Genomic DNA, 15,110 nt, shown 5'->3' on the forward strand with positions numbered 1-15,110 from the left:
GTGATTTCGTTACGGAGATAAAGGATTGGGGGTTTTACATAAGTTTTTGTTATTTTTCTATGGCATCTGATAGCGGTTGAACCCGAAACGGTATACGTCCATAATGGTGCGTGACGTCAGGCTTAACAAGCGGATTCGATGTCAGGCTTATTAATATATGAATAAGCGTTCATGAGGTGCTTTGCATTGACTATTTATGGGTAAAAATGGGCGTGTACAGGGCGGGATATGAGGCTGATTCACGTACGCACACTTGCAGGTGATCTGTGATTTATGAAGGGAAAATTGCGTGCAGGTGTGCGTGAGCAAGGTTTTATAAATCTCAATTTTTGTTTGCGTACGCCCTTTTCAGCATTCTGGCATAAGTTCACTTTTAGTAAGCACAGTTTTATAAATGAGGCCCTTGGACCGAGATATGAACGGTTGTAGGTTCAAATCACAAAAGTTGTAGTTAGTCGATGAGTAACAGTAAGATGTTTCATTCACACGGTCACTGGTAAGTGTAATGTCTTGAATGAAACTTTTTCCAGACAAATAACTGTAAATCAAAAGCTCAAAGTTCTTAATAATAATAATAGGAAGAAAAGGAGAAGGAAGGAATCAAGGACTCAACCTTTCGTGACCTGGCTAACCCACCTCAGGGCACTCCACACATGGGAGGCTTTTCCAAGCAAAAACCTGTCAGTACCTGTCATAAAAGCACCTACTTGGTCTCCGAATGCTTGCTTTCCTTCTACAGCGGTGGGCAGACAGAGAAGGGGATAACTCGCCTGAGGTAAGAGTGAAAGTGAGGGGGGTGAAAAGATTTAAGAAAGTGACCTTTGTAGCCGCCACTCCCTTCATCTGTTATTAACCCTCCATTTTTACAATTTCACCCCTCCCTCTGTTGGTATTCCACCCCTGTAAACTGTTTGTTCCTCTCCTTTTTTGTTCCACCTCTCCTACCACCTGTTCCTTCTTTTCTCCACCTGTGATGCTATAAAAACAGCTATGCAACTTTTCCATCCCTGCTTTCAGCTGGCACACAGCTGGAGCATCTCGAGTCACATCTTCATGTCCTTAACGTCTGTACATTCCAGAGCTCATATCGTTCCAACCATTGAGTGGCAAATGTTGTCAAGCAATTTACAATTGGTTGCAGTTTCTGTGGCTTCTCTTAGAAAGATATTTCATACATGGTACAACAAGCGATTTGTTGTTTAAACCATACATAGCTGAGCAATCAGAAACAATCCTTTTCATTTCCTATTGGAAGACCTATTTCTGCTAATTGCCATTTTATCAACCTATTTCTATATGCGCAGAGACAGAAAATAATGTGACAGCTTCAAGTAGAAAGGGAGTGATAGGCAGATGAGAAGACATTGAGAGGGACGTGCAGAAGCTAAAAGTTTAGAGCATTTGGAAGTAAAGGTTCGAGTCTTTCCCACAAAATCACTGGCGCTGGTGTATGAAGCATGCTGCACTAACACTCCAAATATATCACCCAAGTCATAGACGGATGAATCACTTCAGCCAAGAACCTGCCTTTTGAATGAGTGAATTGTGTGCGCTGATGGAATGTGTACCTATGGCTGAACGATTTTGAAAAATAATCGAATTGCGATTTTTTTTACCAATATAGCGATTGCGATTTAATATGCGATTATTTTTTAAGCACCTTATATTCTGTATTATTTAATAAAGAAAATCAATAAATCATGGTAACCAATGCAATATTAGACAGATTAGCAATAAACTTTAGGCCAGGATTAAAATGATATTAAGTTGAGGTAGCATTAATGTTAGCACACACACAATACCTGACAATGCACAGCATCATCCACACAGAACAGCCAAAATAGTCCCACACAACTATTGCTCTTTACACTAAAGTTTCCACAGTGTTCTGTCGAGCGTTAGGCTATTGTACAACAGGTCAATGTACAAATTCATTATTTTAAATGCAGACGCACGGGTGACGCGCTAAAATAGAGACAGGAGCAAGCGCCGCGCGAATGTGGTGCAACGTGCTCATCAGCCTCGGCTCATGGTTCAAATACAGACACACGGCAAGCATGCTGAAATAGAGAGCGACGCGAATGAGGTGCAACGCGCTCTCTTCACTCTCAGGCAGTCACCACGAGAGAGCAAACTTCCGTCCCGAGCATTTTGGGGAAAAGGAGAAAGCCGCATGCCACACATTGCATTTTAATGCTTTTGAGATGGTACTGGTCAGCTCCGAGCAGGGTCGCATCAAACTGTACATCCCCATAATTAATCGCAGTCTTTGCGGTTAGAAAATCATGTTTTAATCGCAAATGCAATTAATCATTCAGCCCTATGTGTACCTGGCAAAGACTTCTGATCTTTACAAGTGTCAGATCTACACGTGGGTAAGTCTCACGTAGCCAGACTTTTGACAACTGGCATAAAGTCGGGTCCACATTTGAGCTTATTCTGGCCAAGAACCCATTTATGCAAGAAGTGTCCGTATATGTGTTGTATATCTTACTTGCTACTAGGTATCTCAAGTCTGTGCACCCTGACTCTGTAAATTGTAATAAAGTCAACCAATCAAACTGGAACCTGTAATTTTGGAAAAGCTCCTGCAATTTTTGAGATGGCATGTGAACAGTCTGGGAGTGCCGTCTGGAGGTTAGAAATGAGTCAAACTTGTATAGTTATCTGCATATATGTTTATTTATTCAGATGTCTGTGGCTAAACATTCCCATTCTGTCCTTAATATAAGCTAACTAGTGGTGCTTGCTCATACTCAGTGTTAGGGATTTGAGCATGCACCTAACCTCAGACATTTATTCTCCTGCATTGTTTGTGTCACAGATATGAACTGTACAACAAATTGTTCAACTTTCAAAGTGATTGGGTTCATTTAGAAACCAATTTGAAACCCTAGCAAAAGCACAACACTGCCAGCCACCCGGAAGAGTTTTGCACTGCCAAGAACCACTCATCTAAAACTAGTTCTTTTTTAGTTTTTTCACCTAACTATAATTGTAAAATACAACATCCTTAGTTAAACTGTGAGACGTTTTGTTTCTTTGTTGGATGTTCCAAGTAGGTAGTTTGATCAAACTTTACTTTTCTCCAAGGGACGTTTCTGGATGACAGAATCTGGCCACACACACAAACCCTGCTTCCTCTAATTGACTGTGTGGATGTTTATGAATGAGACCTTCTCTAGGGTTTGTACAAATACGACAAAATGTCTTGTCTCATGCCAGTGTTTACACACCCTCATAAACAATATGACCAGGCTGAGGTATTCGACGTAGATGTGCTTGACCTTTTTACCAGCTGACTGTGCCATTAAGAGCAAAATGTGTCCTATAGTGCTGATGCCAGTTTTTGTACATGTATGTTTGGACCACTGATGCTGAGGATGGGAACTAACTGTCTCTATCAGCAAAGCCACAGCAAGAAGACCACATACAGTACATAGTACACGTCAGATAAATTAACCACGTTTAGCTCCATTAGACACACTCCATTTGCTGCTGACAAACAATATAAACAAATGGATCATTCTCAAGGACGCTGAAAGAATATGAAAAGCTTCTCCGTGGCCGACTGGTTACTTCATGTACTCGGAAACAATCTGGCTCATGTCATTTCCAGATTTCCCCTGTGTCATCTACATATTTATTGTCCTCAAGTATCAACTAAAATTGTACAACATTTATGGAGAATTACGTTATGGCAATTGCTTAGTTTGCTTTTTCTGTTTTGCCTTTGTACCGGCTGTATGTCACATTTTAGATGCTCCAAGGTCACTCTCGCTGTAAACAATTAGATAACCAACATTTTTACCGACATCAATGTGGTACATCAAGGTTATGCTCGGAAACATTTCCCACGGATTACACCTGAAGCAGCCATTTGACCGTTCATGCTTACTCTAACCCTGCAAACATGCGTGTTTGAGGTACAAACACTGCAGCGCCTGGGCACACCCATGGGGAATGTGACATCAGGGCCAGACTATAGCAACTGGGTTCCAAGCTGCTTTGACAGGTTAAAACAGTGCCACAGTAGTTTCCCAGACATAGAAGAGTTACCCTGGTGGCAAAGACAAGGGCAGATGCAGGTGAGTTTACAAAAATGAAACTAGGATGCAGGACTGTGGATGGCTGCAAGTGACATGAGGTCAAACCCTACTAAAGACATCTGCCATCTAAGGCAGCATCCTGGTCAAAATGTATCATCATAAGTGACTCTATAAACTCATTGATTGCCTAATCCATAAACAACATGCTGCCTTAGATTTTGGCCAACATGAGGTTTCTTATAAGACAGCATACCTTTTGCCTACAATTTGTACATTTGGATAGAAAAATAGTCCTACACAGCAGGTTCAAGGTAGGTAAGTATGAGAAAGATTGTGTTAGACTAAATATAAATATACATTAATGCTGTCTGCTAAACAAGTGTTCTCATAGACATCTGAAGGAATGTGCAAACAAATCATTGAATACTAAATTAAGCGTTTGCGTAGTCTGTACAAACACACGCACATCCACACAAACTACTTCACATTCCTCTTCAGTGTGAGGTGCTAGGTTCATTGCACCAGTTTAAAATAGTATCTCTCATAGTATGAGCCAGACCATATCCATTGTAGTCAATCAGATCTGCTCAATAACCATTTCCACAGGCTTTGGAGAACGAAAAACCTTGAGTTTTCCCCCATGAAATGACTCCCAGTTGACTAGAACTTATGGTGGTTTTCTTCCTTAAATAAAGCATGACATCAGCTTTGGGCAGGTCAGCTGTCTGCCTGCCTGAGCAAAACAAATGTGTCTAAACAATGCCACATCTGGAGAGGGGTGATTGAGAGAGCGAAAAGGAGAGAGAGCGTGCAGAAAGGGAAAGTCAGTATACGTGTGAAGAAACAGTACGATAAAGAAAATCAAGGGAAGGGAGATAGAGTAGAGAAGGAATGTGGCGGAAGAAAGTGGAAATGAAAAAAGTGGAAGCACAGCCAGCTGTTTTGGGCAAGTGCCAAAGTGTCTGGAGATGTGCGACGCTCTAATTTATGGGAGATTCCCTCAAATGGGCCTTTCTGAACACTTAAACCCCCCACCATCTGCCTGAGAAACGGTGCTCTGTTCAACCTTCATTTCTTAGTCGCACTTAAATTCAAGTAAATACTATAAAAAGCCCAACAGTTCATTGTGTGATGTCCCACTGTCCCTGTACTTCTCATAATGAAATGGACGAAACTACACCCGGTCTCCCACACTTCATGATTCCGACCTACAAGCCACTATAATCTACTGGTGCAGTCTGAAAGCTAGAAAATGTGACTTGCACATTTTCGCAAGTAACTGCTTGTCTACACAAAACTCACTCTTGCTATGCCAGGCTGTTTGAGGGGTTGCCAGGGTATTGCAAGGACGTTCTCAGTGGTTGCTTACCGGCCAAAAACGTCAGTAAGAGCCCATTCCTATGATATCCTCATCCCTACATATGGCTTGATCCTTCCTTCAATGTAAATATATTTTTTTGTAAATATATAACCTTTTGGTTACCAGCCCAGATCTTTAAACATTACACAACATATCAACATCACACACCATATCAACCACTTCTGCGATATTCAAAGAATAACCGAATACTCTTTAACCACTAGACGACACTACTCTCTCATCATGGTCTACGTTGTCTAACAGTCTGTCTTGTGCCAGACGGCTTTTGCACTGACTCACTGTTGACTGGGCACGAGCCAGAAATAGGAGCACCGTCACTATACTCCTGGTATCAGTTTGGCACTGTACTGTTTTGTCTGAGGTCATAAATGCAGACCCCAAGAGCGTCTGGGATGATGGTATCTGACTCACTGAAGGCACAAAAGAAAGCCGGATGAAAAGAGAAAAACAGACTGAGTCAGTGAGTAAACGAATCCCTGAAATTGAGGGATTCCCCTGATTGTATGTGATGCTTTTTACATTAGTTGTAATTGCAAGTAGGAAGTGTGTGGGTGCATTCAAGTCTGATTTTATGTCTGGATAAGTGGAGAGTGTTCATACACAGTTAGCTGAAATCAGTAAAAAACTAATAGACCTGCATTAAAAAGGGACATGAGCCAACAAACTAGAATATCATACACACATTAGGGTGGGCTATTTTGAAACAGGGCAGTTATGAACTACCTAGCAACTATCCAGATCACTTCTGTGTGCACACTTAAGATATCTTTGTGCATTAATGTGTGCTTTACTTTATGCTTGTGTGTATAATTGCTGGTGTTGTACTAAATGATCTGGAGAAATATTTACCAGGTGTAATTGGTTGAAACTAAGCAGTGCCTCAGTTTTTCACACTTGCACACAAAAATACAGACTCAGCAAGAGGTCAAGCCCCTAAACTGTCATTTCACTGTGTACACTTCCCTAAAAATACTTCTCATTCTAATGCCCTGTTAAAAAATTTGAGAGCAGGTTTCCCACAATGCTTAGTTTTCCCACAATACAGTCTGGTTGCAACACAAGTTTTTAAAACAGTTGAAATGACAAATACTACTACTTCCTGTATGACCCTTGACGACGCCACTGTATCTTTGTATGTTTGTTTTGATTTGCAAATGTTTTTTCAATTTAGAAGAACAGGGCACGAATTTTCAGTGTTTTGTTTTAGTGTGTTGCTAGATAGTTGCTAGGGTGCTAATAAGTAAAAGTCCACCCCTGTCTGTGTAATATTGTAGTGTCTAGGCCATTTTTTATTGACTGTGGTAGTGGTGCTTGCCACAAAACAATTCCACTACAATTTTGTTGGAAGGTTTGCTAAACACACTAAATCAAGACCGGTTTTATAAGCCTCAGCACCTAAAGAAGGATAAAATACTATTAGAGTCTAATGTTCTCTAACAGGGAGCCCGCTATTTGTTTTTCTTTTAAGAGGAATGATGCATTGGTAACTGCTGATCTACTGAGCAGTAAAAGTTAAGAGCTTTGCTGCTGATTCCATTACAGCCTCGACTTTGTATGTGTGTCAGTGCGTTTGTATGTGTTTGCACGTGTGCACATGTGATGGCTTTAGGAATCCCCACTGGAACGGTTAGAGTTACACACCGTCAGGTAGTGGTCAAGAGGTCAGTCTGGATTTTTATGTACCCCCTGCCGACTGCATGTCCCTGGTAACAGTGTTAACAAGGAACGTGTGAAACAAACAATGATATGCATAAGAAATAAAGAGGGAAAGCTGTCCCCAACACCCACTGTACTGTATATATACCTTATATAGATTTCCACAAAATGGGCTGGGGTGGTAAAACTGGAATGTCGAACAAAGAACCACTGTTGGATGTAGCCCAAGAGGCTGCTTGGCATTTTGCAGTTAAGATACCACAAATCCTATATAAGCCCTTGGAAGACGTCGGCCCGTGTCAGGACAGGCCGTATTTGACTCTGGGATATTTCGCATTGCAATGGCCTGGCCTTTGGGGTCATTCGGAAGTCGGAAGAGGTGTGGACGGGTGGAATGATTCCAGAAAGATCTTACAAAGGTTTTTACTGGTATCTGGTGGGGCTTAGTAAGAAAATACCACAGTAGGTCCGTCTCCGCTCCGCACGTGTTTTTTCAATTAGCTGAGGCTCCTGTACACTATTCAGGAGAAACCATAATTCTCATGGCCCTGCGCAAAACTAATGGAAACTCACTTAGGATTTTTCCGGGGGAGGTTTCAGAAAGAGCCATTACCCCAAGAGGGGAGCGAGGGGTTTGCATTCATCCCGCAGCTGAAGGGATGATTTGCGGAGATGGTTGGATGAAGGAACGGATGGATTGATTGATGGACACTGGCATGACGGGTATATCGCTTCCGAAGCAAAAGAAAGCAGACAGAAGTAGTAAGATACTCAGGATGGAGGTGAGTGGGGGGGGGGGGTTGTTGAACGAGTCAACCGGTGGAGAGATTTCCTTCAGAATGCGGATGAAAGCTGGCCGGTCCGGATCCGGAGCGTGCCGCAGGGAGAAGGGACATGTCCAGAGGACTAGAGATAAAAGGAGAATGGTGGCTCAGAGACATATGACGGACTGCCCCCCCCCTCCATCTCTGAGTCTCTATTTACACAGATGAGTTTGAAAAGCCAAGACTTCGGCTATCAGCACAGCAAATAACACACATACTAATAATGCACAACCTCGCATAAACACGCAAATGCAAATTAATTTACTCACACACACTCGACAGTAAACCAACAATAACAAATGTTTACTTTTGCACACACAGGCAGAAAGTGACACGGTAATATAAACTCCACATTTTGACTCATACGCATCCTATATATATCCTATACATATAATATATACTGTATGTCAAAAGTACAGACATAAATACATATATAGTAACCAGAGTTATATGCACACAAAGTACAAGGCTTATATAATTATAAATATAATACAAGTTAGCTGACATCTTCCATAGTGACATTTGTGTCCCTATTGCATATGCTTTCTACACAATAACCCATACAAAATGAATATGCACAAATAATTTTCTAATTCTGCCTGTCACACTAATTTACAATCATAAACAAAGTCTCCCATCTGTTCCTATTTCAAAGACGTTGGTATAAAACAGACGAACCTTCTATAAAAAGTGTTTAAAAAGCTGTCTAAGTGTGTATGTTTCGAGTAAATGTGTGTATTAATGTATGTGTTAAGTGTCAGCAAGTCAGTGAGCGAGGACACAGACCCCCCACGCTGGCAGACAGACAGTCAAATGCCTACTTTCAAGAACAGCATAACATTGGCATTAGAATGACAGCAGTGGTTCTTACCTACACGCTTGTGAAGTCTGGACAACTGAGAGGTTCATATCTGCCGCTGCAGTTCCTGTGTTGCACGTTTAGACCAAGCACTCATGCGAGGAGAGAGAGAGACAGAGGGAGAGAGAGAGAGAGAGAGAGAGAGAGAGAGAGAGAAAGAAAGAGGGAGAGAGTGCAATGGAGCAGTGCAGCCCCCAGTCTCGGCACTCCAATTCTACGTTCTGAGGATGAAAAGAGAAGTCTTCATTACCATCTGGAGACCACGCCTCCACCTCAACCCTCGTCCCTCCCCTCCCACCTTGCTTCGCCCTCTCTCTCTCTCTCTCTCTCTCTCTCTCTCTCTCTCTCTCTCTCTCCTTCAGCCAGTAGCCTGACTCAAAAGTTTGTCCCAGCCAAGAGAAGGCCAGAGATCTGCCAAAGCAAACCTTCAACCACAACCGGCTGCCAGTACAGTGAAAAGGAAAGAAGGCTGTGACAGATCTAGTGGAAGCGAGCAAAATAAAGGAGGCAGACGCACTTTTGATCAGTGTTGTTGAACTCATTTTAATTAAGGCTTGCTGTAGGAAACGACACATCAAACAGTCTGTTGGTTTATGGGAAGGCTCGGAGCGTGCCAACTTTTCCGTGCAGTCGCATGAACGCAAAAACGAGGATATTTTGCATTACTTGTGCATCGACTTTGTTTCTCTGCTCTCCTGTCATGTACATCCTGCTTTCTGTCGTTGCCAAAGTGAATGTTCTCCGTGGCAGTTGAGAAAATCACTCTTTTTAGGAGAGCTGCTCGCTGTCTGTAATTATAATTGGGGTTGGGCATGAAGTCTGCCTACAGTCCCGATGCCACAACACAGATACACACATGCGTGTCCTAATGGCAAGTCAAGCCAAACCGAGGCAGTGTGCTCTTGCACTCCAATGCACAGCGTGACGGTTGAGAGTATATAATTGAACATAGTCAAAACCTTTTTTATTCACATAAAAGTGTCGTGGGGGAAAATAATGCTTGCTTTGAAAAGATCAATCAATGACAGCATTCAAAAGAGAAAAAAAACTCTTTTTTTCTATGTACATGCATCACAGGGCTATTTTAAGGGTGATGTTAAAACGCCTTGGATTATCCTAATTGGGTTTCTGGTATGCAAATGAAGTCTGGTTTGAAATGAAAGCAAGTGTTTCTCGCTACCACATCGTGCCAGTGCTGCGGCTTTGCCTGCAAAATGCTCTTTTCATCCGAAATGCACGCAACTGTTTGTTTGCGCTGCTGCCATGGAAACGCAAACTGAATCAAATCATATAACTTTTCAGAATAGAAGTGAGAAGCCAATAAGGAAAGAGAGATATAATTATCATTTATGTTGTGTTTTATTATCTGAAAGATTTAGCAGTGTTTGGTTTAAGGTTGTGGCAGTGAACTACATAATGGTATGACATTCAATTAAAAATAATGACAATGTGAGATATCCAGTAGGCGGCCACAGGAAATACACAGAAATACTACATAAAAGTCAATAAAAAAAGAATGAAAGTGTGTTTAACAAGGTGCAGAAAGAGAGATAAAACCGTTGTACGGTTGAAAGGTAAGTCACTGAATGACCCTGTAATTCATTAAGAGTGTAATTCCTCTCCTCACCACAAGAGGACCCCTTGAGCATTTTGTGGATTTAAAACCTGTCTGAAAAACCTACTGTTTGTACTGTAACAGCTACTTGGCAGTAAAAGATAAAACAAACCAAATAACAAAAAGAGCAGACGGTTATATTAAACTGTCTCAACCTCTTAGGAAAAAGACTGAACTGTATGTGTAGGGGACAGTAGACTTCTGACTACTGAGTAAAATAAATTTCAAATGTATAGTTTGCTGTTTATATTAAGCTATACGGCAGTATAACAATGCCCATCGAGATGATGCTATACCAAGGTAACGCATGGATAGTTTCTCTTTAACGAACATGATGGCAATGATGGAAAGAAGTGAATTTTGGAATCCATAAAAAGGTTACGTTTTTTCTATGTTTCCTATGGATTTTATTTTTTAAATAAGAATAGAATTGAATAGAATAGAAACTATGATTTCTAATAACCAACACAATGGTAACTGCACATTTTCGCTGTGTATTGAATTTTGGATATCATAATTGGTGTACTTGCTTAAAAATCCTATTGTGACAACTTACCCCACGGAATGTATTGGATACCAACATGCATCACTTTTGCAAATGGTCAACATTTCTACAATCGTTTTCCCGTGGCAATAACAATGATTTTGTTTAAAAGCTCTTTCAGTACACAGGGTACAGTATTATTCTATACAGAAATAAATGTTCAAAAATGAACCCTGAGAAACATCCTTAGTCACGTGTGACAACTTGCCCTGTTCTACTCTGATAATGGTTGGCTCATTGGAAGTCGTGATCTGCCGTGAGCGTAATCATTTGAGTACATTGAGTACAAAATGATTTGAGAGCTAGAGACAGTATATTTCACTGAAGCAGAAGGATGCAGATAGTGGTTGATTTATGCAGTTATAAACTGAGATTGAACGCAATTGTGACATTTTCCCTCCTAAGCCGTTCACTTTTCCTTGAATGATGGTTTGACCATGTGTGCTGCGTGACTCATTTGTGGTCACGCGAGGCTATGTTGATGCTAGGATCGTGCATGTGTGCATAGAAAGAAATCAAGATCTAAAATGATCTAGAAAGCCTAGCAAGGTTCACACATGATGAAAATCCAGACCATCAATAAAATGTGAGAGCTACTAAACACAAACGTCCATTGAGTTTTATCGGCATCTGGTTCGACTCTTCAAAGGAGTGTTTGTGTAATGCGGCTGATTTCATGTGTGTCATTTGGGAAGGTGTGTCTGTTATGGAGTGCATATAAACAGATGACAGTGAGTTAAAGATGGAGTGCCGGAGGTATTTAGAGGTTAGGATGTGTTAGGATAGACTGTTTGGATTAGGGACGTGCAGAAGTGCTCATTTTCAAAATTGACTAGTTGAGTCTAAAAGGAGGCCTGATCAATGAGTGTACTTCAGGTTTTGACCCTGATTAGAACTCTGAGGAACAAACCAGGATTTATAACCAGAGAAACCAGAGAGACTTGACATTTTTCACATTAACTTGATTTTCTGATCACTATTGCTGATTGCAATTGGTGCAAACGTATAAAGTAACAACCGTGTTCATGTGCATAAGAATATTTTAGTATTTGGTCAAAATTTGGTTTTCAAACATCAGTTGTAACAGAATATTTATGACGATCTCCATCTGTCCATAGAATAATTCTCAGACCTACAAGATAGCAGCCAATTGCAATATGTCAAGCACACATTTTTTTGAGGCAGGAGGAAAGAGAATTGTTTACTTCCCTTAAAACAAACGAACAGAAATCAAAATACACTTCACTTGATTTCTTAGAAGCACATTATGAACATACACCATGAACGAATAACTTGCACATGCACTTTATTTGCATTCTGATTAATCATATTAGGATATTTGTTGCCGTTTCTGTGAGCACAGCCCACGCAACCGGTGCAACCGGACCAGTCATAACGCCGATATTATGCGCCCCTGTTGCTATTCGCCATTTTGTCCGACTATCAAACCATAGAGTTTAACCGGCTGCGCATTTTTATTATGCATATTTTATTTTATGCGGTTTTAAAAAGTCCTTTACGATTGTTGCTGGCCGTCACACTATGAATATGATCCCAGCTAAAAGTCATGTCACTGTGGTATCTTAGTTGTCATAATGTGCAACAATAAAGACTTCTTAAAACAGACTCATACAAGAAGACTTGTCCGACTGTCATATGAGCGGCGCTGAAGGACTGCATCTCATCAACACTGCCAGAATTTTATCGGAGGTAAAATGTGATCTTTATGGTCATAATCACAGTTTCACTCGTTGCCTAAACGTGTCAGAAAGCAATGGCGCTATCCAGACGTTATGTCGTGACAGCAAGCACAGTACGCAGAGGCGTATTAAGACCTCGTGGTGCCCCTGGGCACTTGCCCAATTGCCCATATGGTTAATCCGCCTCTGACAGTACGTTAGGCTAGACCTTCGATCTTTATTTTGTTTACTTTATTCCGAGTCACTTTCACATCTTGAATATATACTTCAAATGCATATTGCAGACTTTCTTAATGCTTTTGGCTGAAAGTACATGTCATTTTTCCCCCAGAAATGATTATTTCACGATAAATATTCTTTAGTGCAGTGGGAGCGCTTTGGCTGATGTCTGACATAGCAAAAGGGGCGGGCTTTGCGAAGGGTCAATTAATCAATGCATTTACAAGTATTTCCTTGTGTGAACAGGCAATTTTGTCATCATATAAAGAACCATTTAGACAATTATCACATTCTCTTTATTATGATGCCCGGTCTTGACCTTTGACTGTGAACTGCCTCTGCAATTTCACCAGCAGCTGAATATAATAGATACTGTCCATGGCATTAGAAGACTAGCATTAGCTGGGCCATGTTTGCCAAACCCTGATAATCGAGAAAATATGGAGTTACAGCACAAGGCAGAAAAGGAAAAGAAAGTTATATGTTTTAAATGCTACTTAGTCAACTATCTCATTGTTAAGTGTGTTTTTCTGCATTATAGGTGTTGCCAGGATTTCTGAAAGAATGCTGGACATTTGATTTTTCCTAACTTTGATTTCAGTCGTTGAGCATTTAGAGAGTCAACGAAACCTGTTGGAGAACCCAACTAACTAGCTCAATCTATTAGCATTGACTACCTGGGCTGTACTTCTGCCTTCCAGGGAAGGTAAATGTGATCCTAATATTTGCCCCAGGAACCAATCAGATTTCCTGAAGTGGTTGTTAGTGCCCTCATTCAGTACGTTTGAGCAAAATCATTTCAGGAGAAAAAAATATTTGCATGGACAACTCTTGCAGGACATTCATGAGAGAGACATTCTGATTGTGAGGGAGATTATACACACAATCGGTCCGTATCTCCTGCAAATGGAAGTCAATGGGGTGTAATGTTATTTGGTTATCAACATTCTTCAAAATATCTTTTATGTGTTCTGCAGAAGAATATCATACATGTTTAGAATGACATGAGGATGAGGCCGAATTTTCACTTTGCGAAATCAGGAATCATACCTGTTGTAAGTTCCATGTACAGACATTGAATAACAAATTGTTACAAAATAAATGCAAAAATCAGATATCGTCGCTGTCCTTCCAAAACTTTGTATGTCCAAATTGACTGTTTTTCAGGAAATGAAATTTTTATGATTAAATACCGTGTGGTCAAAGTTGACTTTTTAATTCCTTTTATTAGTTAGGTATTTTCAAGCATAAAGGGTGACTAAAAATAATGATTTATGACAACAACAAAAAAATCACAAAATAGCAGCAGTGATAAACTTCTACTGTTTAAGTCCAAGCTAAAGGCTTCGTGTCATACACAACCATAATCACACCCAAACGCAAACCACAGAGATGCAGACCGAGACTAAGACACGTTTTATTGAACTGAGGTAAGTACAAGCCGACCCTCACTCAAGTTTGTTAACAGTGTTATGATGGGTTGCCATGGTCTCGGTCGGCTCTCATGCTTGAGTTGCCCCCTGCCTCACGTATATTGCTAGGCTGACATAATTAGGTCTGCTGGAGTTGTCCTGCCGCACTGCTGGAGACCCAAACTAATGAATTGTCTTGCAGTCTAATGACCTAAACATCTCACCACATCTCCTCCCTTCCCTTTGGGAAGTTGTCCTTGAGGTCCGGCCAACCTCACGCAGCTGGCCGAACCAGTAACATCAAGCGTGCTCGAGTTGTCTTCTTGATGCCAGCACCCCACACATTGACTTGCTTGCTCGGTGAAAGCTAGCACTATCTCCAGCCACCAAAACACACAGAAATAGACTAAATAGCAAATGGCCCAACAGCACTGTCCACAAAATGACCTCTTCTGAAATGTCTAAACATCAAGTCCGCTCCTTTCATTGCCAATGACTGCACACAATCAACTGCTCAACACATTACGGCTAAAATGTCTCAAGAATGTATTTTTTAAATGTTAAAACACCTTTTATACCCTGGTTGAACACACAGACATTGAAAATTGTGAACATGGCACATCAGTGTTGCCATCTCTCACAAGACAAATAAGCCCACGCAGCTTCAAAACAAGCAGTATTATTAGATTAGATTAGATTCAACTTTATTGTCATTACACATGTACAAGTACAAGGCAACGAAATGTGACCTCTGCATTTAACCCATCCAGAGAGTAGTGAACACACGTACCCCCGGAGCAGTGGGCAGCTATCACTACAGCGCCCGGGGAGCAAGTAGGGGTAAGGTGCCT

The 15,110-nt window shown here is 41.0% G+C and overlaps 1 protein-coding gene across 5 annotated transcripts in view; it reads right to left on the reverse strand.

The window, feature by feature from the left end:
• Positions 1-15,110, reverse strand: part of LOC130551831 (zinc finger protein 469) — a 237,125-nt gene that overhangs the window by 37,808 nt on the left and 184,207 nt on the right. For 3 of the 5 annotated variants that reach the window (XM_057329784.1, XM_057329785.1, XM_057329783.1), the window contains one exon: positions 8,782-8,990. The exons of 1 other annotated variant lie outside the window; for it this stretch is intronic. The gene's annotated coding sequence lies outside the window, so the exon portion shown is untranslated. The remainder of the gene's footprint in view (positions 1-8,781; positions 8,991-15,110) is intronic. One more of the 5 variants, XM_057329786.1, reaches the window with a different exon arrangement.

Source organism: Triplophysa rosa, linkage group LG3, assembly GCF_024868665.1.
Source record: "Triplophysa rosa linkage group LG3, Trosa_1v2, whole genome shotgun sequence".
Classification (NCBI taxonomy): domain Eukaryota; kingdom Metazoa; phylum Chordata; class Actinopteri; order Cypriniformes; family Nemacheilidae; genus Triplophysa; species Triplophysa rosa.